We start from the raw sequence: 14,472 nt of genomic DNA, 5'->3' as shown, positions 1-14,472 counted from the left end.
AATCTCAGCTGACTTTAAAACTTGTCACCATACAATAAGAAAAAAGCTTTTCTTCAAAACATATCTCAATTATTTTGTTTTTACGCTCAAAATTCTGAGTTCTACAAATCAGACAGATTACAATATTTCGCTGAATGGAAATTAAAAGTGTTAAGTTAAGTGTATTTTGAGTATTTTTTTTTTAACTAAAATCACACCTTAATTCATGTTACCTGCAACTTATTCCAGAACATGAGTTCATGTAAATATATTTTCTTTAAAATTATTTATTTCCACATGAATGTGTCTACTGTTGACACTTTTCAAAACCATAATTTCTAAAATTTATCTTCATAACAAATATCCAAATTCTTCTGCATAATTTTGCATTGATTATACAACACGTGTCGTGTCGTGGTAATGGCACCAAACAATTTAAGGTTTATTTTAGAAATTCCACTAATAACCAAAATTCCAAATATTCATGTATACCATATATCAAAACCAACAAAACCGCATAAACATTCATACTCTTATCTGAGGGCGTAAAGAAATATAACATTGTCGAAAAATTCAATTATATTCCGTGGTGAGTGAGGCAATCAGTTTTGACTAAAATATAAGTTATTAATTAATTTCAACGGAAATTATAACTAAACTCAATTAAACAAAACTTCAAATTTTCAAAACTTCACATAGGTAGGTACCTACGTGTCCTTTACCTTCTACGCATATAGGTTCACAATGTTCTAATATATCTCTAATTAAACTTAAATAAAATAATTGAAAAGAGGAAACAATATTAATTACAAATAATAAATGATCGAAATAGTCGAATTAAATTTTATTCAGTTATTGAGAAATTAAAATTTGCAAATTTGACTTAATCCGTTGTAATAATATAGTACCATTTAATTTTTTGAGCATTAATTGTTGTGGATTGTGTTTTCAAATAGAAAATACATATGTATTTGTAGAATGAAAGGGCCTAGAAAATGGAATCAATTTTGAAAGAAATATAGTGCACAACGTCCCTAGAACTTTCTCATTTCTTGAAAAAACTGTTTAGAAATATTTCCTTTATTTGTAGATTTTAAAATGTACTTGCCACATAGGTTTGTCTTAAAAATTTAAAAACCATTTTATTTCACAAAATATCTAAATTAACTTAATTTTTTTTTCGAAAATCACAATTTTTAAATTTTGTCTTTTCATCATATTTAGTATGCAGTTATTTATTGCTTGTAAATATACATTTTACATTTAAACTTCGTTAAAAAATGTTCACCCTTCTCTGAGATATGAAGTTTTTTAAAAATGAAAATATGTATTAATTTTCAAAAAATCGAAAAAAATTAATTTTTTAAAATCTAATCAATTTGACAATTTGATCATCCACAAGAGCTGGCACTGAAAGAGAAGATTTTTAAATCATACGTTATTCTCTTAGAAAGAAGCCGAATTAAGAAAGAAAAAGTAAGAGAAAGCTTTAAAAAATCTATCTCTTTCTTTTGGAAAAATTCGAACTTTGGATTTTAAACCAAAACAATTGTATTGGGACTGCTGTTATTTTTGGATTAAAAAAATGAAAAAAAAAGCCTTAAGCTAATCGGCACAATGGTCTAGGCTGTAGGAGCCAGGACAGACAGACGGAAGGAATCGGGGGACCAACTTTTTACAGATTTTTTACGATCGCAATGTTATGTTCGATTCGAATTTTTTTACGAATGCAATAATTGCCATATTATAGTTCCAACATGTCACAAGTAAAAAAAACACTTCAATCTTAATGTTTACTATTTATGTGCATTAAAAAAATAAGATAGAATTGAAGCCAGGAATTTAAAGGCAACTTAATACAAAATTAACGATCTCTTATTAAATAATTTGAATTTACTTAAGTTATAGAAATGTTAGTTATTTATGACAGCAAACCACATTTTGGCGAATGTCGCTAAATTATTAACAAATCTTTACTTATACAACTTAACTGTATAAGCTCAAGTCTCATATGATCCCCCCTTGGATCGCCAATTGATCAAAATTTGATGAATTTGTGCTAAGTTTTGGAATAGGACTGAATTTCCGATTCATATTAAGTTCTTCGTCCAGTTCTTAGTGGTACTTTTGGCAACAAAGTTTTAGGAAGTAAAACAAAAATTTTGCTTTAATAAAGTCATAAAGTAATTTTAAGTAAATAAGAGCAAATCGGGCTACAGTTCAGAAATGTATATAGTTTGATTCCCATCTTACGTTTTTGATACATTTTGTAGTTTTGTCTTCAAATATGACTATTCTTATTCAATCATTGTTAATTCTGATGTACCTCAAGGTAGCCATCTTTGTATCTTGTCATTTGTTCTGTTTGAAACAACCTCATCTCTACCTTAAACAAATTCGATGACATTAATATAAGTTGAAGACGTTTGGGCTCCTTATTACTCGACTCATATTTAAAGTCTGGAAGGTGTTAAAAAAAGGTTCTTAAGGTTTACTCTAGATTTTCTTCAATGCTCGCATGGAGTAGATCTGCCTCTTTGTTTGTATACACTACAGCTAAAAGGTCTTTTGAAGCTGACTAATCATAAAGAGTATTCGCAACTTAGCTCTATTGTTGTAATTATTCTAATTCTAATAACTTGAAAAATCGAACGCCGCCGCATCGAAAAAATTTAAGTCGGTTAAACTATGGGTCTAAAAGTCCAATAATTCATTTAATAAACATATTCAATGAAAATAATTTACTTTTAAAGTCTGTTAATCATACTATGAAATCCGATTGTATCAAAAACGTTTCTCAAACTATTTAAAATTCTTAAATTTTTGTTTATTATTTTCATTAGTTATGTTTTACATCTTCTATCTATAATTTATAAAAGAAAGTCGTGTTAGTAACACTATTTATAACTCAATAAGGGCTGTACCGATATGGCTGAAAGGTGGGTATTAGCTTAGAGACATATGATACTGTTTATCCCGTTCGACAGCGTTCCCGTGTGACTTTATATAAAACGTCAGTCACTATAAAACGTATTATAACAAAAAAGAATCGCACTTGGAATAACACAACGCAAATGACAGCTATGTAATGGAGCTATGGGTGACAGTTCGATTTTTGTAAGAAATCAGTATTAAAACTATTTATATTAAATAAATACATAATTATAACAATCGTAATGTAATGATGGAGCCATTGCCTATTTAAATAAAAAGTGAAGTGAATTATAAAAGGTGGTAAACCAAAAACGCATCAGACTTGGAATAACAAAATGCGCATCTCAAGCACTTAAATAAAAAGAGGCTGGGATGCGACCCACACTGATAACTTTCCATCTCGTCTGTCGATTTGTCTTGCTTAAAAGTTTGTCCATATGGACTTGTGTCAATTTTTACCAAATTCGCGTACTATTTTTTGTAAATCTTATTTAATTTTTAATTAAAAAAAAAACGGATTGTTGAATTTTTATATAAAAATTACTGAATATCGAACACAATATTTTCTGTGAAATAAAATAAGTTTGAAGCCAATATTTTTAATTTTTGAAAAGCTATTTGAGCCGAAAGTAAATTTTTACCAAGTTTTAGTATTTTTTTTTAGAGTTTTATTTTTTGTAAAAAAACTTTCAATTTGAATTTTTTAAAAATTTTACCAAATGTTGAAAACAATATTTCTTATAAGATTTTTATCTTAGTTTGAAGCTATTATTTCAAAGTTTTTAAAAGATATTTGGGCCGAAAATCAATTTTTACCAACTTTTGTTAATTTTTTGTTCGGTTTTTAATTTTTTGTAAAAAAAACTGTCAAGTCGCTTTTTTTTTAAATTTTACCAAATGTTGAAAACAAGATTTTTTGAAAGATAAAAGTAAATTGAAGCCAATATCTCAAAGTTTTGAAAAGATATTTGAGTCGAAAATCAATTTTTACCAACTTTTATACATTTTTTTTTAGGTTTTTATTTTTTGTAAAAAAACTGTCAATTCGATTTTTCTCAAAACTCCTTAAAATGTTGAAAACATTATTTTTTATAAGATAAAATAAGTTTGAAGCCAAAATTTCAAGTTTTTGAAAAGATATTTGAATCAATATTCAATTTTTACGAACTTTGAGTAATGCTTTTTTTGGTTTTTATTTTTTATAAAAAAAAATGTCAATTCGATTTTTCTCAAAATTTTATCATATGTCAAAAACATTATTTTTCGTAGCACAAAATTGTTTTAGAGATAAAATCATATTTCAGTCATACAATTTTGGAGGTGACAATTTTTGTTTCAGTTTTATTGATTTATAAAAAAAACCGTTATATTGATTTTTTTCAAAAAATATACTTGTTTGGTATCACGTTACAATATATTATATTAAATTTAATTCAAGTCTCAAGCTTTTTTGGTTCGTAAGATATTAAGGGTTAACCAACATTTTCACCTTTTTTTCAAACTGCTACGGTAAAAAAAAAACCCACGCAATTTTCTTGAGAGCCCTTTCTGCCTTATTATCTGTATGACAAAATTTATTTAAAATCGATATCTGTTCCGGTTCTTGAGCTATGGACGACGAAGAAAACGTACGGACGGACGTACGAACGTACGTTCACACGCACACACAGACATCTTTCTAAAAAAAAAAAATTATTTCGACTCTAGGGACCTTGAAACGTCGAGAAATCTCAAAATTTTCAATTTGACAAATCGGACCCATTACAATAACTTCCTATGGGAAGTTAAAAATTCGATGACGTTTAGACCAGTTATTACTCGACTCATATTCCTATACTGGAAATTGTCACAAAAAGGCTCTTAAGGTTTAATTTACGTTTTCTCCCATGGTCATATGAAGTAGATCTTGCTTATTTTAGCTAAAATAACTTGAGAAATCAAACGCCTATTCGAACTAATTTAAGTCGGTCAAACTTTGGTTCTAAGAGTCTATTAATTTAAGAAACATATTCAATGAAAGTAATTTACTTTTCATTCTGTTAATCACTTTTAAATTATTAACTTCTTGTTTATTATATTCATATGTAAGTTATGTTTTACATATTTAAATAAGTTTCTCTTTGTTAAGTAAGTATCTAGCGAAATTAATCAAAACACCTTTTAATTCTTCAGTCGTTTTTATTGTTAACTAATCACTAAATGGTACCCGTGGCATTGGATTGTCATGCCAGAAGTCTTGGGTTTGATCACTGTCTATGCCACTTATAGTTTTTTTCACGGGTACTGCCTCTTGCGAGGAATTGACAAATTCTCCAAGAATAATTCTTGTCATGAAAAATGCTTTCTCAAATTAGCTGTTAGTATTCGGCTTAAAACTGTAGGTCCCCTCCATCCCTGACAACAGTACTCGCACGCAGGAATGGTTAAGAGTTGTAAGTCACTCACTATTTCTCAACGGAGATTTTAGGAAAAAAAGGAACCGATTACGATCGAGAAACGGATGCACATTGGTTTTAAATGTATGCACGTTGTTATTAATGGGAAATCTTGAGCTTAGTAAAGCATTCTACATTCGTGTACTGCGGCTCCAAATAGGAATTACAGTACTTAATAGTGCGTCCGAAATTGAGCTCAAGGGTAATTTGATAAGTTTTTCTAGAAGTACGGGTATTACGGCTGAATTGTTGTAGACGAGGAATACAAATGGAAATTTCACTAGAGCATTGTTTGTGCAAATATCGATAGTACAAGTTTAGGCTTGAGACCCTACCTTAGTGTTTAAGAATAGCAATTGTAGCAGTAATATACTATCGCTTATCAAGTACGATAATATTGAGAATAATACTCGAGTTTTACAATTGTCAATTGTAGCCAGATCAAAAGGACGAAAAAATAACTTTAATGCTTGACAGCATTTTTGGCAATGTCCAATATGTAATTACTCATCATCATAGAATTGAAAGTTGTTCAGAGCTTCGATATAAGATAGTGGCATGGAGATAGCTTTACGCTTTTGAGGCAGTGGACAGAATTAGGTTTTCGAAGCAATAATGGCTGAAACACAAACACGCTTTAGCTTCGGCTTTGCCCGACGGTTTTTGATTCCCCATCGAAGAATGGTGTTAAGATCAGAATTTAATGAGCTTATCATACGCTGCCGTTGGTAGTGCATGTCCGAAGGACAAGGATTAGAATCTTAAAAGACATGTACAAAGTTGAGAGTACTGGTATCAGCAAAAATATTAAATGTGTTAGAGGTTTCAGACAAAAGATCATTTTTAAAAATTAGAAAGAGTGTCGGAGACAAATCCGAGCCCTATGGCACACTAGCGCCAATAGTAAATGGTAACAGTTTCGATAAAAGATCTTTTTGCCAATTTCTATGCCTTTGGAATATCAAGTGGAATAATTTAAGTTTCTCGAAAACGGTTTAAAGATTTGTTTGATTGTTCGGCAAGATAAACCATGAAATCAGCAGACTTATTGCTATACGCCAGCCATAGCTTTTCATTCTTATTGCAATACTTCTTAAATGCTTAATTATTTGTAAATTTTAAGTAGTATCTCATTTACTTACTTAAGGCGGCACTATATTCCTGTGTGAACTAGGGCCTAGCTCAACAAATTCTTCCATCTAGCTTGGTGCCTAGCTAGATGTCTCCTGTTTCGCGCTCAAAGTTTGGTGAGGTCACTTTCCATTGTGTGCACCACTTGATCAGCGGTGCGCTCTACGTGGCTAAGTCATCTTAATAGTAGAACATTTATCCTTCTGGCTAAGTCTACGTCTTTGTAAAGCCTGTGCAGCACGTCGTTTCATCTTCTCCTCCTCTCTCCTTTTATGCATACGTGACCGTAGATCACGTGAAGAACTTTTCTCTCGAAGCGACCAAAGCTGCTTTCATCCGCTTTTGTCAAAGTTCATGCTTCTTCAAGGTAAAGCAGTATGAGGGTCTGGTGTCATTTTCTGCGGAGCTTAGGTAGATGAAGGCTTTAACAACCACAAAGTAACGTCTATCGATGGTGACGTTTTGACCGAGACTTAGTTGTATGTACCTTGTCTTGCTCCCATTGATTGTTAAATCCATTTTTGTCGCCTTTCCCTCAAGGCTCGCAAAAGCCCCATTGGCATCACGCTGAGCTCTTCCGATAATATCATTGTCTTAAGCTTATGAAAAACTCTTCGGGTGATTTTTTGTAACGTACGCATAGATGGAGAATGGAGGAGAAGATATAACGACGAACTATACGGGCTGTACAGCGACACTGGCCTAGTTAACATAGTTAAAGTCCAACGGCTTAGATGGCTAGGTCATGTAGAGCAAATGGACATCAACGCTCCAGCCCGGAAGGTCTTCGAATCCGACAGCGACTCAGGTGGCCACTCAGGTGGTGGAGGACCTCAACCAACTTGGTGTGCGAAACTGGAGACAGCTAGCTAGGGACCGAGCTGGAGACACATGTTGGTTAAGGCCCAGATCCGTCCGGTCTTTTGCGCCACCTTAAGTAACTAAGTAAGTAATGCCAAAACTAGACATGGCTCTATACAGCTCGTCCCTTTAGATGCTGTTAAATGTGGCCTTAAAATCAATGAAAAGCTTGTGGGTTTTAATTTGATGTTTTTGGGTTTTTTCCAGGATCTGCCGTGATATAAATATTTGATCAACTGCGGACTTTTCTGGTTTAAACCACACTTATAAGGACTTATCAGGTTGTTGACGATTGGCTTCAGACGTTCACATATTACGGTAGAGAAGATTTTATAAGTGATGTTAAGTAGACTGATGCCTCTATAGTTGGTGCAATTTAGAGGGTCTCCTTTTTTCAAGTAGTATCGGTATCAGTTAAATAAAGGCTTCACGTTCTGCATAAACATCGAGTTAAGTACCTAATAAATCTTGAATCTGAGTAATGAAAAGGCGAAAGGTGACTAAATAAAAATAAAGTAAACATCTATTATCATTAAGTATTAAATTTGTTTTCATAGATTCGATTGTTTTCGAGTAAAGGTACAGAAGGGAAGGTACAAATGGATAACCAGTTGATTACTCCTTATTTTAGGGCTTACACCTTTTTTCGCCCTTTTGACTGGGACATTCATTTTAGGACACCCTTCAATGCTAATGATTTCTGTGGAAAGTTGAAATTTTTTTTAAACTGATTTATGAATACTTAACAAGATATCTCCAAACACCTTCTCGCCCACACAAATGCATTATGCATGCATATATTATAAGATATATGTAAAAAGATCCTAAAAGTTTTGCTGCACAGTGCAGGGATAAGAAAAAGAAGAAGTATAGAACTCTCTTAAATCTATTTGGTTGCCTCCAAAAGAAATTACGTTCAATTGAATGTGTACATAGCTAAAGTACAATCAGAAATGTACGCTTCGTTAAGTGTAGTACCTTCTAAGTTTTGTTAGCTAAGGGTACCGATACACTTTACTGCATGCACCTGGTGCAGGTACAGCTTTTCTATATGCACGAAACACACCAAGGACAACATCTAATACACCCTAGTCCTGGGTATATCGTTTCGTTTTAAGCCATCAGCAGGAGAACTAACCACACCACAACAACCCGGAAGGAAACCGAAATCATACCGCTATGCAATGAAATACTCAAAAACTTTATATTGATTCTTATATGCATATCCATAGCTACGTATATGTATATATGCAGAAGGGATGCATGTTGTGGGTGTAGCTGCACCTATATGCGAATTATGCAGAGCAAGGTGCATAAATCAGCATAAAATTTCAACTTCAAAACCTACAGCTATAGGTAGCTTGAGTATTCTAAACATAACTCTAAGGAGTTTGCATATCTCTAGACATATCCCATAGACCAATCGGTATATGGGGAAGTGGTTGTATATGGCGGGCGTGTTGTCGTCATAGTTGGTCGTCGGTCGTCGGGCGTTTGGTCTTTTTCTTTTTACCGGTAGTGTTATGCGGTTTTGTACAACATGAACGTGTATACAAAGATACGTTTTGTTTTTCTACTGCACTGTACTCGAACATACATAGATGCAGTACTTGTTTTGATTTTAAATTACAAAGAGAAACAGCAATTTACCATAAAACTTTGCCCACACTGCCACCATGCACTTAATAGATGGACGTTATAGGTAAAGGTATAGGTGCCTTTGCTAGCCTTGATTCTTTGTGGGTAAGACTTAAAAGTTTTGCCTCGTTATGAAGGAAAACTGATATTCTTTCATCATTGATGTCATCGTGTCGTTACAGTTGTTAGGTATTGTTGAAATGTAAAAGAAAAAATCGTGTCGAATTGTAAAATTTTACAGGACTTGACTTTGATTACTTTTGAAGATAAAAGAAAAAAAAAGGAAATTAAGAACAACATGGGTACGAAAAGTTTGTTGGTTTAAAATACAGTTTAAAATGTTGTAAGTTAGAGCGTAAAAGCTATCAACTTTAAACTATCATTTATCAAATCATATTTGTAATGATTTTGCATAAATAAATCTTAAGAAAGTATTGTAATTCCTTAACAGTTGCATCTTTAACTTTTAGCGCCCCCTATAAGACACATTTAAAAGATGCACACAAATATTATTCTCACAAAGAGTACAAAATATTAAACAGTTGATGAACAACCTTTAAACTAAAACGTAATTAAAGTTCCTTGCGCTTAAACTAAACTAACTTAAAACAACGAAGGTATATTTGTTCTGAAGTCCCACCATCGAAGAAGTGGAAGCTCTAGCATTTCAAGAAGAATGTCTCTTTCACCAAGCAGAACTTACAATTTTTACTCTTTAAAACTGTCTCGCTGCGACATATGGCTTTCAACCTTGCAACATTTTTTTGAAAGTTGGTCTATTTGTTAGGTGTCGCTTAATATATGTTCAGTATAGCTTGGAGTTTTAAAACAAATAGTTTTACTCCTGAACTAACTTACTTATTAAAAGACCTGTGTGAACCAACTCAACAAATTTCTCTATCAACCTCGGTCTCCAGTTAGATGTCTCCAGTTAATTTCAAGATGGGTGGGGTCTCTTTCAACTTGTGCTCGCCATATGATACGGCTTTTCTCTACTAAGCTGTCCTGTGGGCGTGGATAACCGTTACACCCAATTTTTGTCACTGAAGGAGACCAGAATGATTCCAATTTCCATCGTGCAATAATAGAAGGTGTGCCAATTCGCATAATGAAAGTTTTTTCGGAAGGGTCTTGGTCTGCAGACTTACAAAATCCAACTCAAGCAAGAATTGAAGCCGACCCATAAAAACCCAAAACATATTGGCTATCGATTTCGACTTTGAAAAGAATCAATGATTAATGATTTTTTAGTGCTTAAATAAGAGGGTGTTGATGATTTTTTTTTCCAACAAAATAATAAATTTATTGAAGGAAACACTTGATGATCGTTGGACTTATAACCGATGGACTATTTTTTGTATGGTTATGTGAAGTAGCTTGTCTAAGCACACATGAGACAAGACGTTTGACGAAGAAAATTTGATGCAAAAAGGGTTCGAAAACTGGGCCAGCTACATGAGCATATCATTTTAAAAATACAACGTCAAACCCTTGTAGTTATAATAAAGCTATATTTTTGGCCGTAATATAAAAAACGACCTTCATAAGAGTGACCATTTTCATTTTATTTATTTTAATAAAAATATAATACGGTGGTTTCAAGGCAAAAATAGAGCCTATAGTTCGTATCCATTAATTGTATAGAGATGTGATGTATGTATCTTCTTGATACATCGTTATATTTTCTCCTCCATTCTTCATCTATGCGTACTGGACCAAAAATAACCCGAAGAATTTTTCTCTCGAAGCATCCTAAGACGCCCTCATCTTTCTTTGATAGGGTCCAGGCATCATCGCCATAAATAAGAACCGTGATGATGAGTGGCTTATAGATGGTGATTTTAGATGCTCGAGTGAGGACTTTACTTCTCAATTGCCTTCTAAGTCCAAAGAAGCAGCGATTTGCAAGAGTTATTCTTCGTTTGATTTAAGCGCTGGTGTCGTTGTCTGTATTAATAGCGGTGCCTAGGTACACAAAGTCCTTAACTAACTCAAAGTTATAGCTATCCATGGTGACGTTTTGTCCAAGACGTCGTTGTTCAGTGTCTTTTTTTGATAACAGCATATACTTGGTCTTGCCCTCACTGACTACTTGAACCCATCTTCTTCGCTTAAATCGCAATGCTCAAAATCGCTCCACTGAAATCACGCTTTGATCTTCCAATTATGTCAATATTATCTGCGTATTCGAGTAATTGGATGGACCTTTGGAAGATTGTGCCTCTAATGTTGACGGTTGAGTTTTGCACAATTCTTTCCAGAACGATGTTGAAGAAGTCGCATGACAGTGCATGGCCTTGTTTAAAACCTTGTCAAATTCATCGGTAAGATCTTTTCCGACCTTGATAGAGCAGCGTGCATTCTCCATCGTCATTCTGCACAAACAGATAAGTTTGACAGGGATGTCAAAACTAGAGGGTCTCCTTTTTTATGTATCGGGCACACTATGCTGAGATTCCACTCATCGGGAATGCTTTCTTCCGACCATATTTTGCAGATGAGATGGTGCATGCTCCCTACCAAGTCATCGCCTGCTGCTTTCAATAGTTCGGAAGCGATGCCGTCAGCTCCAGCAGCTTTGTTGGAGTCCAGTTTCGATGTAGCTATCTTCACTTCGTCGAGGTCGGGTAGGCGGAATTGTTGATCTACGTCGTCTAGGTTGAGTGGTTCTATCTCCCTTAAGGTGGAATTCAGTTCGTCATCGCATTTTAGAATTTGGAGAAGGAGTTTTTCCATATTCTCAGCTGCGGTTCTATGTACTACGATGTTCACCTGATCGTCTTTACAGGCTTTGGTTCGTGGCTGGTACTCTTGGGAGGTTTGTTTTACCGTTAGGTAAAATTTACACACCTCATTCCTGTTGTGACATCCCTCTATCTACTCGATCAAGCTCTTCTCATGCTCTCTTTTTTCCATCTAAGAAACCGGTATTCCTCTCTTCCCTTAAGAGGTTATAAGGGACTCGATCGGAAAAGACATGACAGTCTCTTGCTGTTGTATCCGTCTAACGTCGAAACGTTGAAGTCTCCTGCGTCGATCGCAATGTTGGCAATATGTTTGACAGTTGATTGACCAGAAGATTTTTATGCCCCCTTGCGGATATTAAGATGTGTGAACTGCGTACTAGCTACCAGATCGTCTCAACCCGCAGTGAAATCGATCAGAGTGAATGCGTTGTCGGAGGTGGTGTCGTGCAGGCTTTATCTTCCGATCTCTCTTCCTAGCTTGGTTTTAAAATCTCCTAAGACAATTTTAATGTCATAGCCAGGGCACTGCTCATATGTCTTGTCCAAATGCTCGAAGAATATGTCTTTGTTGTGATTGTTGTGATGCTCTCGCTCACACTGTTCAAACTCAAGACTTTTAGCTTGAGTCCAGTTCCATCAACAAATCCACACCAAATATACGCTGTCTTGGTTCTCGGTAATAGTCGTAATATACATCGCAACCAATTCATTAAATTCTAGAACTATGAACCGACAATAATAAAATGGAAGAAGAAATAATGTGGCGTATTTATTGCAGTGCGATATACATCCGATATATTTACAATTTGAAATCGTAAGTTTTAAGAAGACAACCTCATTTTATGGTCGTATAAAACATATTCAAATGAGTGTTTTGTTATTGAAACTATTGAAAGTACTATTTTTTATATTGCAGTCATAAGTAAATTATTGATGAGTATATAAAAAATAAAATAAGAAAGTTTGAAGTTACCTTAGATTATTATTTGTGCACACTCACAGGTCGGAGCTCGTGTCCAATGAATTTAAGTTTTAAGGCGATGCATTTTGGATGTTTCAAGACATATACATTTTCAAGTGTTTTAAAAAAATACAACATTTGAAGTATAGGACTTACTTTTTTAATAAATCAAACTCTTTTAAAACTTGTTAAAAACATAATTTAATAAGTGAAATAACAAAATATTTATTGGCCCATGGGGGGATCGAACCCACGACCTTCGCGTTATTAGCACGACGCTCTAACCAACTGAGCTAATGGGCCAGATATTAATAAACGATCGTAATATAAATTTTGGAATTCTATCCGTTTAAATTCATATTCGTATGAATTTGTATTGAGCAACATTGAAATTTAAGAAATTTTTGTCGCAACAAGTCAAGATCATTTTGTTGTAAGACAGAATCAGATAGAAGAGATATAACCTCTGTTATTTTCATGTCAACAGGGTAAGTAAAGATAGTTGAATTATCATTAAAAATGTCGTTTAAAGTTAATATAAATAGCAAAGGACCAAGGTGACTCCCTTGAGGGACTCCAGAGTTTTGCATAAATGGGATTGGAGATTGAGAACCTGAAAACAACTTTATACCGGCGGCGTTTTTCAAGGTACGATCTGAGCCATGAAATAACAAAAGGTGGGAAATCAAAGGCTTTAACTAAGATAAATAATTAATGCGACTGATTTTATCAAAGGCTTTACTAAAGTATGTAGTGATAACCTAAACTTCATTCCCGTTCCCCTAATTCGTTTTGAGTTTTGGACACAATTTCGGTAAAATTTGGTTGTAGTGGATCTGCTTTTTATGAAGCCATGGTGTGGAAAAAAAATGGGTCTACAATGAAAATAGACGCAGTCGTAGAAAATGCTTTTGTAGAACTTGGGAAGTGTAGAAAGCTTGGCTATAGGCCGGTAGTTCATAAAATCATTTTTTGAATTTTTTATCAGCAGGAAATTGGGAAAATGGTTTGAGAAATGGAAAGACGAAACAGTACAAAAAGAGGTTTACATAGGGCGATAGCATATTTTTTTAATAATATTGTAAACCATCCAAGCCCGGATAGAAATCATCTTTAATTAGATTAACTAGAATCACTACAAATATTTTTAAAGATATACATTTTTTAAATATTAGAGTTTAATTCAACTATTTTCACTTATTGCGCTATTATGTTTATAAAGTAGTAACATTTTTACAAAAAAAACAAGGTGAAGTGTCAAATTTGACATCTCGATGTGTCTGGACTTCGTAACAGTCGATTCCTGAAGTGTTTAAAGAAAAAAACCCATCAGACATTTTGCATTTTCCGATAAGCCGTTAAAATGTCTTGAATGAATACAATATTTTTATTTAAAAAAAAAAGTATTGTAATATTAAAATATCAAGTTATATTTAAAAGTCGTATTTAATTTGTATAAAAGAAGTATGGCCCATGGGGGGATCGAACCCACGACCTTCGCGTTATTAGCACGACGCTCTAACCAACTGAGCTAATGGGCCTGACAAATGCGAATACAGGGTCCGGCAAAAAGATCTCTCATATTTTAAAAGGCAATGACAAATAAATACAACATTTAACAGAAAACATTAATTGAATTTTTAAATTAAATACTATGCCATTTTACATTAAATACAATAATTACTTAGTTTAACAGCAAGACTAAGAAGTACATTTTTCAACATTATTTATCACCACAGCTGTCTTGAGGCTTGTCAAGATGAGGATACACTAAGGTGCAGGAGAA

At 33.7% G+C, this 14,472-nt stretch overlaps 1 protein-coding gene and 2 non-coding genes across 3 annotated transcripts in view; 1 reads left to right on the top strand and 2 right to left on the bottom strand.

The window, feature by feature from the left end:
• LOC129939851 (sodium/hydrogen exchanger 9B1) overlaps positions 1-14,472 on the top strand; it is a 145,146-nt gene that overhangs the window by 94,499 nt on the left and 36,175 nt on the right. The gene's annotated exons all lie outside the window — the stretch shown is intronic.
• On the bottom strand, positions 12,916-12,989 carry Trnai-aau (transfer RNA isoleucine (anticodon AAU)). Its single transcript has one exon. It is a non-coding gene; the product is annotated as a tRNA-Ile (tRNA).
• Trnai-aau (transfer RNA isoleucine (anticodon AAU)) lies at positions 14,154-14,227 on the bottom strand. The gene has a single exon. It is a non-coding gene; the product is annotated as a tRNA-Ile (tRNA).

Source organism: Eupeodes corollae, chromosome 1 (genome assembly GCF_945859685.1).
Source record: "Eupeodes corollae chromosome 1, idEupCoro1.1, whole genome shotgun sequence".
NCBI classification, from domain to species: domain Eukaryota; kingdom Metazoa; phylum Arthropoda; class Insecta; order Diptera; family Syrphidae; genus Eupeodes; species Eupeodes corollae.
The sequence above is the reverse complement of the archived record's forward strand: the minus strand, read 5'-3'. Positions and strand labels throughout refer to the sequence as shown.